This window comes from Euphorbia lathyris, chromosome 5 (assembly GCF_963576675.1).
Source record: "Euphorbia lathyris chromosome 5, ddEupLath1.1, whole genome shotgun sequence".
NCBI classification, from domain to species: Eukaryota; Viridiplantae; Streptophyta; class Magnoliopsida; order Malpighiales; family Euphorbiaceae; genus Euphorbia; species Euphorbia lathyris.
The window spans coordinates 2,856,024-2,870,000 of NC_088914.1; the positions used below are offsets into that span (position 1 = coordinate 2,856,024).

General features: G+C 35.1%; 1 pseudogene; it reads left to right on the forward strand.

Annotated features, from left to right (window-relative positions):
• The first annotated feature begins 545 nt into the window (after window positions 1–545).
• Window positions 546–9,013, forward strand: LOC136230523 (endoribonuclease Dicer homolog 2-like; annotated as a pseudogene).
• The last annotated feature ends 4,964 nt before the right edge of the window (window positions 9,014–13,977 follow it).

Sequence of the window (13,977 nt, forward strand, 5' to 3'; positions counted from 1 at the left end):
TTTTGTCACAAAAAATTGGGGAATTTTGCATTTTTCGTCATAAAAAATTGAACGATTTAGTATTTTTCGTCACTAAAAATTTTACGATTTTGCACATTCAAAATTTGGCCTAAACGGATGCGGCATCCGTTCGGCCCATGGTGGGGGCGGACGTGGCACTCCGCCCCACCAATGGTGAGAACGGATGGCGCATCCGCCCGACCCATGGTGGGGGCGGATGCGCCATCCGTTCTTGCCATGGGTCGGTCGGAGTGCCGCGTCCGCCCCCACCATGGGCCGAACGGATGCCGCATCCGTTTAGGCCAAATTTTAAATTTTTCTCTCAAATTTTTATTCTCAAATTTTGAATCAAAAATTATGCAAAGGGTAAAATTGTCAAAAGATGGCGGTAGTAAGGAATTTAAGGGCGGTAAATAGCAATACCTTAAAAAATGAACGGTTTCCTATTTTTAGAATTAGTGTCTATTTTTGTGAGCCGGAGTAATTAATTAACCATAAAATCGATGTATAATTAATCATTCCCTAATCTTCATTCAAAAAGTTGCCTTTTCATATTTTTGGTGTATAACTGTATCGGTGCGCGCCTACTCTCTCTCTCTCTCTCTCTCGTATACACTGAAGGTTGAAGCTCCTTCCTTCCTTCCTCAACTTTCTGTATCTGTAATTTCCTTTTTACTCTGTTTCACTATTTCTTACTTCACTTTCAATTCGGTTTTCTATTCTCCTGCTGGTGTGTGTTTGGTTTTCAATTTATTCATCATGTTTGTGCTTTTTTTTCTTCATTCTTTTTGTTGATTGAAGCATGTTAAACGACCAATTTAACCGATAAACAGAAGTTTAAGCTGATAATCATAGTTCAATAGTAGTTTTTATTATAATCTGTACAATATCGACTCATTTTGTTATGTTCATCTTTTTATGTCTTGAAATTCCTTTTAATCAAGGATATGGTTTAAAAATACCTGACGTTTACCTATAGGAGCAATTTTATTCCTAACTTTGACAATTGGGTGAATCGGAGAAATTATTTATCAAATTATCTTCTCAGTTATGAAAATAACATGTGGTTATTTTATCACTCATTAGTAACAGATCACAAAGATATGATTAAAATTGACCCAACTGATTAACGTTAGGTGTAAAATTGCTCTTGGCTGCCAGTGTCAGAGGTAAAATTGCAACATTTTAGACATTGAGAGTAAAACATTAAGGTTATTTTTGCAACTTATCCGGTTAACAAATGCTAATTGTCAAGATTCGAAGTCTCCAGTCACTCTCCTAACATGTCAAGGAACCGGTTTAATAATAATAATTAAAAAAAGCTTAGAACAGCTTTTATTATAATCTGTGATAAAGTATAGGTTTGTTTTGAAGACATGCTGCTGAGAGTGTGTTTTTTCTGTATAAGAAGTAATGTTCTGTTTCTGTATTTTCAAAAATTGAGTTCTCTTTGTAATGTTTTGTCTACAAACCATATGATTATACTTTAAAAATTTGAAATGTTGAGTAGTTATGATTCACTTCATGAATTGTTCTGATGTGTGTGTTTGTTTGAAGGGAATTATGGAACCTGAAGAAACTGCTGCTGCTGATACTCTCACATTTGCTAGAAGGTAAAGTCTATGTTGCATGGGAACTCTTCTTCATTAGCGTTTCGTGTCCGTTTCTTTTCTATTTCCATTACCATTTCCTAGTTAAATTTTCTTAGAAATAACGTTTTCCTGTGTCCGTTTCCGTTTCAGTAACGGAATAATTTGTTTTTGTGTGTTCATATGTTTGTGAAATGGATGACAAGATTCATGATTCAGAAAGTTAGATAAATTATTTCTCCAATTAACCCAACATGCCAATTTTAGGTGTCAATTTGCTCTTTGCTCCAAACGTTAGGTCTAAAATTTGCACCATTTTAGATGCTAAGGTAGAATTGCTCCTGACATGCACCTTATCCGGAGGAAAAAAATAATTACGGATGGAGATTTCTGTCACTAAATGTAAAATTTCCATCTGTAATTACAGTTCATTCAGAATTTGGGACTGATTTTTTTATTACAGACAGAATATTGCGACTGAATTGTCAGTTCTGATGCTTAGTACCAAGAAATTTCTGTAAACTTTTAACACATTTTTCTATTGGTTCTGTAAACTTTTGTACAGTTATCAGCTAGAGGCATTTGAGAAGGCAAAAAATGAGAACACCATAGTGTACTTGGACACTGGTTCTGGCAAGACTTTGATTGCAATCATGCTTCTACGAAGTTACGCCTACATTCTCCGCAAGCCTTCACCTTTTATTGCTGTTTTCTTGGTCCCCAAAGTTGTACTCGTCAAACAAGTATGACAAATTTTACTCCTAACTTGTTGATGTGAATAGATAAATTATAATGTGGTAACTTGTACACCTTGAACCAAATTCACCTTAAACCAGAAATAGTTTGAAATTTACCGTAAAATGGAACAATTGTTTGGGAATTGTACGAAGACTTGATTTTCGGCCTACGGATTTTACTATTCTTTTGTGTGTTTAACAATTAATAGCAAGCTGATGCTGTGAAAATGCACACCGACTTGAATGTCGGAATGTACTGGGGAGAAATGGGAGTGGACTACTGGGATGCTGATGTTTGGAGGCAGCATATTGAGACAAATGAGGTACATGAGTCTAATTTATCATTTTCGCTGAGTTTCTGATGAGTTTCACAAAAAGTGAAACTAGTTGAAACTCCATTTATTGAACATTGGATGCAATCTGAGCATTGTGTTTTCTTTTTTTACTGTATGCATACATTAGTTTATCATTCGGGGCGAAGTTTCGTTTCATCTTTAATGTAAAGTGCTTGTGTTTTCGTGATTTAATACATCTATAGGTGCTTGTGATGACACCACAAATATTACTAAATGGCTTGAGACATGGTTTCTTCAAGCTAAACTTTATAAAGGTTCTAATATTCGATGAATGCCATCACGCGAAAGGTAAAGCCGCTTATGCATTGATTTTGCAAGTGAGTTCGTCTTTCTCTTCGTCTTATGATACTGATTTTCCGAGTCACTATCCACTTCATTTTTCACTATATTTCCAGGAGTTCTATCACGTCCACTTCAAATCTGGAGGTTCCGATCTTCCTAGGATTTTTGGGATGACAGCTTCTTTTGTAAATTCAAAGGGTATTAGCTCATTTACCTTGTTGCTGCTTTATTTTATCTCTGCTGTTCTGTTCTTTTTCATCAGTCTATGTCTGACAACAATCGGTCATTTCTTTCAATCTTGCTTGGTTATCGATCAATTTCTGTCACCTGATGTTGCTCTAAGTGGTCTAAGTCTATGTTGCACGGAAACAGAATCTGTAATGGAAATGGATATCAGGAAACGTTATTTCTGAAAAAATATAGGTAGGAAGCGGTAATGGAAATGGAAAAGAAACTGAAATGGAAAAGGTAATGGAAATGGAAAAGAAACTGAAATGGAAACGGAAATGAAATGCGGAAACGCTAATGAAGAAGAGTTTCCGTGCAACATAAGTCTAAGCTGTCTTGTTCAACTGGCAATATGTCCACGAATAAGTATTCCATTTTACTTATACTTTGTTTCTTTGTCGTCAAGGTCCGAAATCAGAAGCATCCTATTGGGAAGAGATCCGGAAGCTCGAGAATATGATGTGTTCTAAGGTGTCTCTCGTTTAGTTTCAATTGAATCAATGCATCATATTTCCGAGATGATGCTTATGTTTTAATCTATATTTGGATGAAACTTTAGTTAATAATACATTGGACTTGCATTTCTTTCCTTGTTGAAGGTGTATACTTGCAAGAGTGAATCTGTACTTGCAGAGTTTGTTCCGTTCTCCACTCCGAAATTTAAAATTTTTAACGATGACGATATCCCAGACGAGATTTGTGCAAAACTAGCCGATCAGCTGAAGACATCAAAAGAAGAGGTTTGTAACTCTTGCTATAGTTAAAGGTCCACTCCATATCAATATCTAACACCCCCCACGCGTGAATGCCCATTGGGCTTGAAGCGTGCACAATACATACCCATATTATCATGTCCTGCAATTTAATCAACAAATGAGGCTCTGATACACTTGAACTAAAAGCTTAAGCTGGTAGATAATATCTAACAAAAGTTATCGACTATATACGTGGGCGAAGAGACTAGGGGTCATGGAAGATCCACTGACCCTGGATTCCGTATAAAATATGAAACTAATTAGGATTACCGACGGAAATTTCCTTCGCTAAGCATATCAGTCCGCCGGTAATTTCATTATATTCAGATTCTGACACGGATTTAATGGAATATGGTACCAAATTTTCTGTCGCTGATGATTGGTCCAAAAAGAATCTATAGTTTTAACAAATATTTGCCCATTAAAGACGGAGTATTTGGTTCTGGGTCCGCCACTGACTATATATGTAATAATTTCTAGTATGGAAAACGATTGAAGCAATTGGATCTCATTGACAGTACCGCAGAAGCTAAGCTATCAAAACTGCATTCTGTGTTTATGTACTGTTTACAAAAGTTGGGTGTCCGGTTAGCTTTTAAGGTAATTATTTAGTCTCTTAGATCATAATATTACATTCAATACATTACGTGTTTGCAACTTCGATAGTTTAATGAATGTTAAATTGCTCTAACAGGCCGCAGAAATCTTTTCTCGTCATGGATATGAATACGACTTCCTTTCGTCACAAAGATTGAGCATCAATGCCGAGAACATCATTAAAGAGTTCGGTTCTGCTGCCTCGACTATTTTTGTCAATTACATTAGAACTGGTATATCTTTCTAACTTGGTGTGATATAAATAATGAAATCTCTTACATATTTTTCATTGCTAATTTTTTTGTCAGCTGCTAAAAGTCCAAATTTGTCCTTTGGCGATAATCCGAAAGCCGAAATAGAAGCAGGTCTATTGTCTGAAAAAGTTCTCTGCCTTTTTCATTCACTTCTTGAGTACAGGTTGGTGTATATGCACATAATTGAACTTTGTCCCGATATATTATTTTTACTTTACTCGTGTTGTTGTTGTTGAGCTGAGTTTCGTCGTGAATTTTGTTAATACAGAGATATAAAGGACATTAGATGTATAGTTTTTGTGGAAAGGATAATTTCAGCCATAGTCCTCGAGTCTCTCTTGAGGACATTAGATATAACAATTGGAAGGCAAAATTCATTGCGGGAAACAGTTGGAGTTTACAAAACCAAACAAAGAAAACACAAAACGAAATTGTGCAGGAATTTCGAGATGGCAAGGTATGTAATCTATTGGAGGGTGGAAAATACAGCTTTGATTTGTGTTGAAATCTAAAAATGACAAGTTTTTCAGGTGAATATTATCGTGGCAACATCGATTCTCGAGGAAGGTTTGGATGTTCAAAGCTGCAACTTGGTAATCAGGTTTGATCCTTCAAATACAGTTAGTAGTTTCATACAATCCAGAGGTCGTGCTCGGATGAAGAATTCGGACTACTTGTTGTTGATCAAGAAGTAAGTTTCTATTGTTATTCATTTCAACGATCACTTCTTTTATGATGATCAATAAGAATTCAGACTCCTTTTCGGTTCTTCGTTATTTGTAGTGGTGACGTCGCTACATATTCTAAACTCCAGAAGTTTTTCGCTAGTGGTGAGATAATGAGAAAGGAGTCTCTACGTCACGCTTCTGTTCCTTGTTCGCCACCTATGTGTGAATCCGATGACAACGAGTATTATTGCGTTGAAAGCACTAATGCTAAGGCAACACTTGCTTCAAGTGTTAGTTTGATATACTTATATTGCTCGCATTTACCTTCTGACGGGTTAGTAGTAAAACTCTATCAAATATAACACTTGTTATATTTTGGAGTTCAGTATGCACTTGTACTTATCTTAATCTATCTAATCAGGTACTTCAAACCTTCTCCTCGGTTTCTTCTAGACAAGGGAACGGGTGTTTGCACTTTGCTTCTCCCGAAGAGCTGCCCTATACAAGCCATTCGCGTGGAAGGACCGACTAAATATTTAAAGCAGAAGGCATGCCTGGAAGCATGCAAACAGCTCCATCAAATCGGTGCTTTAACTGATAATTTGGTTCCCGATACGATCATCGAAGAAGCACTTGCTCAAGAAGTCGGTAAGTGTTGCGTTAATCTATTGCTCAAGAAGTTGGAAGTGATATATTTATCATTTTGCTAGTTTCTTATACAGTTTCATGACTTTTACATTTTCGAAATGTACAGAGAATGTAGCATATGATGATCAACAACCTATATTCTTCCCACCCGAGCTGGTCAATCAAAATTCACGAACGATTTACTATCGCTACTTAATCGAGTTGAGTCAAAATTTCGATCATGACATTCTTATGCATAATGTTGTGCTTGTCACAAGCATCAAGTTGGATTCAGATATTTCAACTCTCAATTTCAACTTGGAAGTTGATGGAGGATTATTGATGGTGAAATTTAAGTATATTGGGACGATTGAACTTCAATCGGATATGGTAAGTAGCTTTGTTTTCGAATGAGTACTGTGATGGCTGATGACCCGTATTTCACCTTTTTCGGGTTTGGTCTTTACAGGTTCTTATATGTAGGAAGTTTGTCATCAATGTCTTCAAAGTTCTCAGGGATCACAATATCGGAAACTTGACAGAAATGTTAAATAGTACGGTGCCAAACAAACTCGGCGAAAGAGAATACTTTTTACTTCCATACACGGGGCATTCGATTGACTGGAGTTCTGTTAGATCCGTTCTGTTTTCATATGAAAATATCAGGAAGGATCATAAGATATGTCCTCTAAACCGCGATGCACGTACTATACAGACTGAAAGTGGTCTGGTATGTGAATGCATCCTGCGAAATTCTTTAGTATGCACGCCACATGATCGAAAAGTCTATTGCATTCGAGGTGTATTCGAGGATCTGACTGTATGCTCGCAACTGAAATTGAAGTATAGAAGTTGTAAAACGTACAAGGACTACTATAAACATCGGTATGTATTTTTTTTCATTTCGTTCTTATGGGATTTTGTTGTTTGATATTACTTATGACTGTCCAAGCTAACATGAAATTGAAATTGCAGACATGGTATCAACCTGCATTTCGACCGAGAGCCGCTTGTAAATGGAAAAGAAATGTTTCCTTTGCGGAATTATCTCTGCAAAGGCAGAGAACCAAGCGGGAAAGGTCTTGATGTCCAATTGCCTCCTGAACTTTGTCGCGTTATCGTGTCACCAATATGCATAAATACTTTCTATACTTTCTCATTTCTTCCGTCAATCATGCATCGACTTGAGTCTGTGCTTATTGCTAGTAACTTGAAGAAGCTGCATACAGATCGTTGCATTCAAAACGTTGCTATTCCATCCATCGAGGTACTCTCCCTACTCGGTGCAATCTTTTGAGACAATTTGATTTGTTTATGAACAGAAGGTCGATGCATCGATGAATCTATCAGGCAAGTCATGTTTAAGTTGTGCTAACATGATTCCATATGGTAGGTTTTGGAAGCAATTACAACGAAGAAGTGTCGAGAGAAATTCGATATGGAATCATTGAAGACCCTTGGTGAGTCTTTTCTTAAATATGCTACGAGTCGACAGCTATTTCAAGCGTTCCCGAAACAACATTCGGGTCTACTCACTATTAAAAAGGATAAGCTTATTAGTAATGCAACACTTTGCCAATTGGGATGTGAACGTAAACTTCCGGTAACGTTTTTCCTATTCGTATCTTTCATGTCATAATCCTCTATGTCGATTGTTGAATCGCAGGGATTTATTCGCAACGAGTGCTTCGAGCCAAAGAATTGGATGTTTCCGGGTGACAGTTCTGTACTAAATGAGGAAATTTTGACTGATACAAGAAAAATGTACGTAAGCGGATGGAGAAAGCTTAAGCAGAAGATTGTTGCTGATGCTGTTAAGGCGCTGATCGGGGCTTATGTTAGCGCTGGAGGTGAAGTTGCCGGGTTAATATTTGTGAAGTGGATAGGTATAAATGTAGAGTTTCTCAATATACTGTATGAACGGAAATTCCAAGTGAAAACAGCGAATTTTATCAATGTCCGATGCATAGAATCGTTGTTGAACTACTCGCTTCGAGACCCTACTTTGTTATTGGAAGCATTCACGCATGGTTCGTACATGGTTGCTGAGATTCCAAGATGCTATCAGCAACTTGAATTTCTCGGAGACTCAGTACTAGACTACCTAATCACAGCTCACTTGTATGAGAAGTATCCGGGGCTATCACCCGGATTGTTAACAGACCTCAGATCTGCATCAGTAAATAACGACTTCTATGCTCAATGCGCCTTTCGGAAAGGCTTGCATAAGCATATACTTCACGCGTCACAAAAGCTTCAGAAGGATATTGCCTTGTCAACTACTAATTCGGAACATTCAAACATATCGTACCCTAAGGTAAGTCATGATTGTACCTGACTTTCGTTCGTTCAATCATTCATTCAATAAACAAACCTACATTCAATTTATGTTCGTGCAGGTACTTGGAGATGTAATGGAATCTCTCGCGGGTGCTATTTTCGTTGATTCAGGATACAAAAAAGACGTTGTGTTCGAGATCATAAAGCCGCTTTTGGAGCCTTTTGTTGCTCCAGAAACACTTGTGCTTCATCCTACGAAAGAACTAACCGAATTATGCCAGAAACAACATTATAACCAGAAAGAATCGTTTTCTCGGAACAATGGTGGCACGAGCAGCGTGACCGTGGAGGTTGAAGCATTTGGAAGAGTGTTTACACACACATCTGAAGCTGCAGATAAGAAAACAGCTAAGAAACAAGCTTCCAATGAGGTTTTAAAGGCATTGAAAAATAGCACTCATAGGGCAAGTTCATCAACACAACAAAATAAGCGACTCTGCCGCGGAATCTGAAACTATCGGGTATCGTTTTATGTTATTTATATGTTACATATGATAATCGTGTCAATTGTAATCGGACAAGTTCATCAACACGAGTTTTGTTGCTTAGAGTTGTTTTTATAAACTGTGTTATTTTGTCACTCCTAAATCCGGGTTACATTATTTTATTATTTTATGCGATTATATATGAAATAAATGCCTTAAAAATGATAAACCGTGTTTATCATGTTAGACGGATCATACCGGGGTCTGTGGATTAATTAAATTTAGTTAGGTTTGATCTTGTAAAAATTAAACATATTTAAAGAAACAAATTTATATTAAGATTTTGTGATACAATTTTAAGCATAATACTTAATATTAGGGTAAATTACACCCATGGCCACCTGAAGTTTATCTTTTAACATTATGGTCACTGAACTTCAATTTTTAATGGCATGGTCATTGAACTTTAAACCTGGCCATTTAACTTTAACCAACTCCTCAAAACGACCATTAACAACTTCAAAATGAAAATATTCAAGAATTAAAGTTGTTCAGAACAACATTTACCATGAAACCACATTTTTTATTTTTCAAAATCACATATTTTTAGAGCTTTTTCTTTCTAAAAATTCATTTTTTTTCCTAATCAAACAACAACTAAACCTCAAAACGAAAATTTTCAAAATTAAAGTTATTTAAAATATCATTAACTCTTCGAATTTTTTATTTTGAGACTGTTAACGGTGGTATTGAGTTGTCACCGTTGTTAAAAAAATCTAAAATTCAATAATCATTCCATTAAAAATTAAAGTTCAGTGGTTATAATATTAAAATAGTTAAAATTTAGTGTCATAGATATAATTTACCCTAAAAAGATTGGACTGGAAGCTCTATAAAGCTTTTTATATTCCCTGCTCATACTGGTCTGCTTTCTTCGTACAATTTTGTTTAACTTTCCTTTTTCGTGAAGAAAAACTTGCACCATAAGTTGGGTTGATAACTTTGTCACTAAGTATGTTGTGTTTTGATTTTAGGATTATTTTATTCAAACATGTATTTTACACCTAAAAAGAAAAAAGAAAAAAAGGGTTAATGTGTAAAAATACCCCTACATGACGTTTGGTATTCTATTGGGATATGGATAAGGATAAATGTTGGAATAGGGATAAGGATAAATGGTCGGGATAAGGATAAAAATATGATAGTCGAGAATTATTATTCAATATTTGGTATGTGGAACAGGGATAGGGATAAAATAATACATTTTACTATTTTAACCTTATTTAAACTACATAACATTAATTTGAGGGATATCGCATGAGCTTATCCCACCTGTTTATATCACATTCCTCTCCGGGGTGTTTGTTAGAAGGGATATAGGAGGTGGGATAGGGATAAAAAAACATGAGATAAGTTATCCCGTGTTTGTTTGGGAGATAGAAGAGTGAGACATATGAGGGATACACATACCAAACATTGAATAATAATTATAGACTACCATATTTTTATCCTTATCCCAACCATTTATCCTTATCCCTATCCCAACCTTTATCCTTATCCCCATCCCAATAGAATACCAAACGCCCCGCTTGGGTATATGATTTGAGAGATAAGAGGCTTATCCCTCATCTGTCTCACTCTATCTCCCAAACAAACACGTGATAACTTATCTCGTGTTTTTTTTTATCCCTATTCCACCTCCTATATCCCTTCTAACAAACATCCTGCTAACGTTTTGGGTCAAGAGCAATTTTATTTTAATGTCTAAAATGATGCAATTTTACCATTAACGTTGGTAGCCAAGAACAATTTTACTCCTAACATTGATAATGTGGATCAATTTTACCCCTATTATAAAACATATATATTTTTGTTTCCTTATTCTGCACCAATTACATATCAATTCGTTCTAAAAAAGAATTTCATATTTTTTATAATTTAATAATAGAATTGGAGATTATAATTTAAAAATTCGGTGAATTTTTTTAATTTTTTGTCCAATTCATTACAAAAGACAGTATATATATTTTTTCCACATCCCAACGTATATTTGTGATTTGTTACTGATAAAATGATGCACGTGTGAAATGTAGATGACAAAATTCATGACCGAGAATACGGTTTGATGAATTATTTCTCAAATTGACCCAATTTATCAATATATTATATTGCTCTTGGCTACCAACGTTATTTGTAAAATTGCATCATTTTAGATGTTAGGGGATTAAATTGCTCCTGGTCCAAAATTTTAAAAGTATTTTTACATCTTAACCCAAAAGAGAAAAACGTAAAATATTTTGGCACGATCTGAGGATTCACCTGTAATTTTTTTTAAATAAATTAAGAAAAAACTTATGGTTATAAGAATTTTCAAAAGCATATTTATGTTTTTTTTAGCAAGAGAGAACTGAAGTTCTTAACTTCACTACAGATGATATTTTAGTTTTGACACTTTAAAAATCATCGCTAACGATTTTAAAATGAATATTTTTTAAGAATTAATTTAATTCTTAAAAAATTTCATTTTGAGATTATTTAAGTGTTGGCCAATCGAGACTAGTCAATCAATTCACGATTAGACCTGTTCATGGATCCAGGTGACTGCCCTGCCCACTCAGGCCCATGTCACTTGGGCCGGGCTTGGATAAAAAATTGTCCTTAGGCCCAGTTTGATACAGGTCCGCTAAAGCCCACCTATATTTTGGACAGGTTTGGGATTTATAAAACTAGCACGGTCAGCCCAGCATGACACGTCTATTAATATTAATCAATAAATGAACTATACCTATATATTTAGGTAGGCTTACATGGGTGACTTTGGGATTTGATTTTTTAGCCCGAGAATGCTTAAATTAACAGTGGACTGAGTTAGGCTTGGAATGAGCATTTTTAGATAAAAAAAAAGTCTGCTGGGTCCGGTCTGAGTATGACCCAGTCCGGCTCATGAACAGGTCTATTTTCGGTTAATTTGGCTGACTCGAATGGTTCTGACCAATTTTTAAACATGAAAAAACAAACGACCTCCCACCCAAAAATTTAACCGGTTCTGATTGAACCGGATTGACTCAATCGGTTCGGTTCGGATCTATTAATAAGTATGGGTTGAAACAAACCATTGACTAAGAAAGTTATTACTAAAAAAAAAAAAAAAAAAAGCTAAACAAGACACTTAATTCGATAAAATTTATATTTCCATTATGCATTATTTAGTGTAATTGTGATTAATGCTTTCCTAATTAATTTGCCTTTCTTTAAAAAAAATAATAATTTCCCTTCAATAAATATACTAAGTAGAAGTAATATATTTAGAAAGATGATTTGAAAAACAAAGTTTAATTAAGTGTCTTGTTAATCCTTGATAAGGATCCCCAACTATTCCCCTAAACTTCAATTCTTAACGGTATGGCCATTGAATTTTACATTTTTTAACATTGATGACCACTCAATTTCAACTAACTCCTCAAAGTGACCGTTAACGACCTCAAAATGAAAATATTCAAGAATTAAAATTGTTCAGAATACCATTTACCATGAAACCACATTTTTTATTTTCCAAAATCACATTTTTTGGAGCTTTCTCTCTCTAAAACTTCACTCTCTCTCACCTAACAAAACAACACCTAAATGACCTCAAAACGAAAAATTTCAAGAATTAAAGTTCCTTAGAATATCATTAACGCTTTGAATTTTTTATTTTTGGACCGTCAACGGTCGTTTTGAGACATTGAGTGGCCATCGGTGTTAAAAAGTGTAAAGTTCAATAGTCATATTGTTAAGAATTGAAGTTCAGTGACCATAATGTTAAATAGGTAAAGTTCAGTGGCCGTGAGTGTAATTTACCCTTGATATTTGGTATTATTAGCTACCGTTTCTTAAAAGTTTTAAGTCTTACTAATTTTTTTAACGGAAATCAAGGAATGGAGAATTTTTTTTGAAACGTTTGTAAACAGAAAATGGAGATCTCATGAAAATGGAAATAAAAGATAAATCTATTTCCGTCTAATTCGTAGGATGAGATCCCAACTAATCGGGGAATGAAAATAGGAATATTCCCTTCCGCGTCTACTTTATACAATTTTGTTTGACTTTCTTTTCCGTGAAGAAAAACTACTTGCACCATAAGTTGGGTTTTTTTAATAACTTCATCACTAAGTACAAGAACGTTGTGTTTTCATTTTTAGGAATATTTTATTTTATTCTTTTTTTTAAAAGAGGAATATTTTATTTAATCATATAGTATTTTACACCTAAAAAAAGTAAAGCAAAGTATTTTGTCACTATACGAGAATTCACGTGTAAAAACATGTGGTTATATTTTTGGGTTAATTACAAATTTGTAGATGGATACGTATAATATAGTTGTAAATTTTATTTTATTTTTTTGAATTTGCTAAAAGGTATTGCTATATACCGCACCCAAATTCTTTATCACCATCCCCATTGGACAATTTTGCCCTTGCCATAAAAATTTTGTCAAAATTGAGAAAAAAATTTTGAGAGAAAATTTAAAATTATACCTAAACGGATGCGGCATACCGTCCGACCCATGGTCGGGGATGCGGCATCCGTTCCCGCCATGCGGCATCCGTTCACGCCATGGTGGGAACGGATGCGGCATCCGTTCCGCCATGGGTCGGGTGGTACGCCGCATCCGTTCCCGCCATGGGTCGGGTGGTATGACGCATCCGTTTAGGCCAAATTTTGAAATATACAAAATCGTAAAATTTTTAGTGATGAAAAATACTAAATCATTCAATTTTTTGTGACGAAAAATTAAAAATTCTCCTATTTTTTGTGACGAAAAATGCAAAATCGTCATAAAAAATATGTATTATTTTCATGAGTTCTTTGATAAAAAAAATATAAATCTTAATGTTTCCGACTCGTAATCATCCATTTTCGAGGTTCGGATTGTCACATAATTATTTTCATAATTTTAATTATTGTTGTTCGAGTTTATGATTTTGGAGAGAAAATGCAAAGAAGGTAGAGAGGATTTGAGAAAATTCCACTTTCTTGTTTCAAAAAGTGAGGAGGGCAAATATGTCACAAATGGGCGGTAGATCGGAATTTGGGTGCGGTATATAGCAGCTCACTTTGCTAAATTTGGCTTATAACA